The 4,874-nt window shown below is 52.4% G+C and overlaps 1 protein-coding gene across 1 annotated transcript in view; it reads left to right on the forward strand.

Annotated features, from left to right (window-relative positions):
* Nucleotides 1–3,645: 3,645 nt before the first annotated feature.
* Nucleotides 3,646–4,874, forward strand: part of LOC142497897 (protein transport protein Sec31A-like) — a gene marked incomplete at its 3' end in the record, with an annotated part of 10,008 nt that continues 8,779 nt past the window's right edge. Inside the window, exon 1 of the mRNA XM_075606313.1 lies at nucleotides 3,646–3,838. The remainder of the gene's footprint in view (nucleotides 3,839–4,874) is intronic.

The raw sequence follows: 4,874 nt of genomic DNA on the forward strand, positions 1-4,874 counted from the left end.
TGTAACAAAAAAAAAGTGGCCTTCCAAAAGTTTTCAATAAAGTTAATTGAAAAAAAAAAAAAAAAGGAAACTTTGTCCGGGGTGCAGACGTCGTGCCGTGACGTCTAGTGTTCTGCGTTCCTGCGTGAGTTCTCCGACTCCGCCCCCCCCCCCCCCCCCTCTTTCCTCTCCCCAACACCGCCCGGCGCTGTGGGCGGGGCTCGAGGTGCCACGTTGAGTCTGGACGTGGAAGGGAGGAGGGGCGAGGCCGCCGAACGTACCCTAGGAACCTTATAGCAGAAGCAGCAGCCTGTGGGGGGGAAAGGCCGGGTGCGAGCCGTATACCTCTCCAGCGCAAGACCGGGCGCGAGCCGTAGAACCCTCCGCACGAGCCACAGAACGCGAGCCGGGAGCAGACACACACACTGCAAAGCGGGGGGCGCGCGTGCAGCCTTTTTATAGACTTCCTTATATTTTTTTAGGCTTCATTAATTTATTGCTGCGACAGTCACCCTACACAGCTGTCTCCTCCCGTGCGTTGCTGCTCCGTTTTTATTTCCACAGTATTATTTTGTAATTTTAAAAGGACACCCCCCCATCTCCTTTCTTTTAGTACAACCTGCTGTATAAAGTGCAAGGTGAGTCTGTGCCCCTGTTCTCTATGTGTCACCTGTCTGTGTTTGTTTCTTTGGGAAGGATTAGGCAGCTGGGGCCTGTGCATTGTATAGACTGACACCTCATGATCCCTGATTAGATACCACTGTCATCTCTCAGGATTTTATGACTAATGAGTGAGGTTTGGGGGTTCGATACCAAAAAAGTGCATTTTAATGGAGATATTCATCCTTCAGGTTGTTAGGCTGCATAGAAGTGATGCTGGGAATGAGTAACACTCACTGACCACCTGAGAAAGTAAAGTAGGAAGGGATACCTTGAATGGCTAACTTGTGGTTAAAAAGAGTGCAAGCTTTTGGGACCGCAAGGGTCCCATCTTCAGGCAGATATTTTACAAATTAAGCTGAAGTTGCTTGTCATATTAATACAGGGATTGCATTCTAGTAATTCTGAATATACAGTTGTTGGTGTGACACAAATTAACATTGATATACAGACGTTCTCAGATGTAATCCCTGTATAAATGACATGCTATTTAAACTTCATTTAAAAAAGAGAAGCCTGACGAAGGGGCCCTTGCAGTCCTGAAAGCTTGCACTTTATTTAACCACAAGTTAGCCATTCAAGATATCACTTCTGCCCTACGTTTGTCTATTCTTCATGCTAACGCAGCACCAGCCTCTCTGTGACTTCCAATGAGTGCTACTTGTTCCTTAGGTGTGAGATTTAACAGGCCTGCACGGCACCCTACATTTGGCAATTTAACTTGGTTATCCACTTTCCAACAACCTGTTATACCAGTACCAGTTGGCTATACCTGTGCCAGCTGGAACTCATTGTAGATCCCTTGTCACAGGTTTCAGATCCCCCAAACAAAATAATCACTGTAGTGCAAGCATGTTAAAGGTGTGATTGAAGCTTTACATGTCAGAAGGGATAATCCAGAAACTGATTATGCAGAAGTGGCAATTAGAACTGCTAGGCCTGAGCATAACAAGCAGACCAAATCTAGCCTGGGATCAGCCTTCGATGGGTCTGTTGGCCAACTTCTTTCTATTGTTATTTAAATTCCACTTGCTTGAGCTCAATGCTCATCTCAGTGCTGATCTTTATCTTCCTAGGGATTACTTTGTCCTAAAATATAGTCTTCAATTTGCAAAAGAATAAGTGTAAAAGTATGGATTATAAGGCATTGATTTAGTCTTAGTGTACAATGATGGTTTTGAAACTGCAGCACAGCTAAATTTAAGACCTTCAAATGGTTGCAATTGGACATCTAAAGTTAAGTGCATCCCCCAACTTGGACACGTTTGTAAATTAACGCATAATGTGTATAGTGTTGTGATGGCAATGCTATTCCAAAGTCATATTTGCACGGATTTACAATACAGACTCATTCCACCTCTTGGATGTAAAGCAAGCTGAGGTAAAAGTGCAACTGCAGTTCTTGTTCAGTACTTAGTGCAACCTGCACTATAAATGTTGTATTTTTTTTTCCAACAATTGTACCGCGTTAACTAAAATAATACAAATGACAATTTGCCTATAGTTTTCATTGCCCCTAAGGCCACGTCCATTCGCGCCCAAAACAAAAGGCCATTCCTCGATGAGGACGGCCATAGAGCGCATGACTGCGGGTGCGGTGGAGCGGCCGATTTTTCGCACGTCAAAATATTTTGATTTTGTCGGGTTACGTGAGTGGTTCAGCCAATAAAGGTGAACCGCTCACGTGACGTCACTGCCACGCCTCCCCTGTTGCGTCTCCTCCTCCAGATCCTGTGGCCTCGGATCGCCTATGCAGCAGGCACGCGCGCGAAGCCATGTGCTCTGTCACGCACCCTTTATATCCGAGGCCTAATTCAGTGTGCAGCGGATCCACTTTAAATGAATGGGACTAAATTCTACTGTAGCATGACACCCGATGAAGGACCCGGAGAGGTTCTAAAGCTTGTAACATGGCAACTACTCATTGGTCCAATAAAAGGTATCATGCCACCTACTCCCCCTGCCTCCTTTTGTTACTACTTGGAAGAAAGTACCCACCCTTCTTTGCCTAGCATTTAATAGCATTTAATAGCGGCTTCACGCCGTATTGAACGTGGCCTAAGATCCATCACAAGATTGAACAAATTCTAAAAACTATCCAAAGCATTTGGTTACTACGGAAACATACGTTTTTTTTACCCCTGCCCTTCACCCCCCTACCCCTGCCCTTCAACCCCCCCACCCCTGCCCTTCACCCCCCCCCCACGCCTGCCCTTCACCCCCCCCCCCCCCACGCCTGCCCTTTAACTGACGCACGCACACAAACCCTGACTGACGCACGCACAAATATTTGTCAGACCTGTTTATTTTTTAAATAAGGTGCCACGTGAACCCATTCAACTACTAATTCGCTGTAACCTTGGGAAGAAGCTGCTTGCAGGACCTTTTGGCAATTACAGGCATAGCCCGCATTAATGTACGCAATTGGACCGGAGCATGTATGTAAAGCGAACATGTACTTAAAGTGAAGCACTACCTTTCCCCCACTTATCGATGCATGTACTGTACTGCAATCGTCATGTATGTGCATAACCGATGTAAATAACACATTTGTAACAGGCTCTATAGTCTCCCCGCTTGCGCACAGCTTCAGTACAGGTAGGGAGCCGGTATTGCTGTTCAGGACGGGCTGAAAGGCGCATGCGTGAGCTGCTGTTTGACTATTGGGCGATATGTCCTTACTCGTGAGTGTACTTGTATTGTATGTCTTTATTTATATAGCGCCATAAATGTACATAGCGCTTCACAGTAGTAATACATCTTACTATATATTTCTGAAAGCGTCATATGTGTCCATGTCTGTATGTGTCTCCCTGTGTCCCTCCCTGTGTCCCTAGCGGCAATCCCATTGGACCTTGGGCCAGGCCAATGAGATTGCTCCCTTGGCCCGCCCGCCCCCGCACACCTCTCATTGGCCTGAGGCGGAGTGACGGGCCAAAGGAGAGATGGAGACACACACACACACACACCCCCTCTGTGTCCCCCCCCCCCGCCCCCCATCACGTGCGCGCCCTGCACCGGCTCCCGGACGGAGGGGAAGCGCGGCCCTCCTGCCCCTGCCGCCAACTTCAGGCTCCTCCCCCCTCGCTCTCAACCGGCTCCCGGAAAGACACCGCCGCTACCTCACTGCCGCACCCTTACCTCTCCGCAACATCCCCACCACGTGCGCCGCCACCCTGCACCAGCTCCCGGATGGAGGGTAAGCACGGCCCTCCTACCCCAGTCCCACTCTCCACCACCTCTCACTACCTGTGTGTGTGTAGAGAGGGACATTTTACTCCTGCCAACAATTTGTGCCTCACTTTCACCCCTACCCCTGCCCTTCACCCCCCCTACCCCTGCCCTTTACCCCCCCTACCCCTGCCCTTCACACACCCCCCTACCCCTGCCCTTCACACCCCCCTACCCCTGCCCTTCACCCCCCCTACCCCTGCCCTTCACCCCCCTACCCCTGCCCTTCACCCCCCCTGCCCTTCACCCCCCCTACCCCTGCCCTTCACCCCCCCTACCCCTGCCCTTCACCCCCCCTACCCCTGCCCTTCACCCCCCCTACCCCTGCCCTTCACCCCCCCTACCCCTGCCCTTCACCCCCCCTACCCCTGCCCTTCACCCCCCCTACCCCTGCCCTTCACCCCCCCCTACCCCTGCCCTTCACCCCCCCTACCCCTGCCCTTCACCCCCCCTAACCCCTGCCCTTCACCCCCCCCACGCCTGCCCTTTGACTGACGCACGCACACAAACCCTGACTGACGCACGCACAAACCCTGACTGACGCACGCACGCACCCTGACTGACGCACGCACGCACCCTGACTGACGCACGCACACAACCCCTCACAGCCGCATGCACACAACCTGACTGACGCACGCGCACAACCCCTCACAGCCGCACGCGCACAACCCCTCACAGCCGCACGCGCACAACCCCTCACAGCCGCACGCGCACAACCCCTCACAGCCGCACGCGCACAACCCCTCACAGCCGCACGCGCACAACCCCTCACAGCCGCACGCGCACAACCCCTCACAGCCGCACGCGCACAACCCCTCACAGCCGCACGCGCACAACCCCTCACAGCCGCACGCGCACAACCCCTCACAGCCGCACGCGCACAACCCCTCACAGCCGCACGCGCACAACCCCTCACAGCCGCACGCGCACAACCCCTCACAGCCGCACGCGCACAACCCCTCACAGCCGCACGCGCACAACCCCTCACAGCCGCACGCGCACAA

The sequence above is a fragment of the Ascaphus truei genome, chromosome 1 (assembly GCF_040206685.1).
Source record: "Ascaphus truei isolate aAscTru1 chromosome 1, aAscTru1.hap1, whole genome shotgun sequence".
Taxonomy (NCBI): Eukaryota; Metazoa; Chordata; class Amphibia; order Anura; family Ascaphidae; genus Ascaphus; species Ascaphus truei.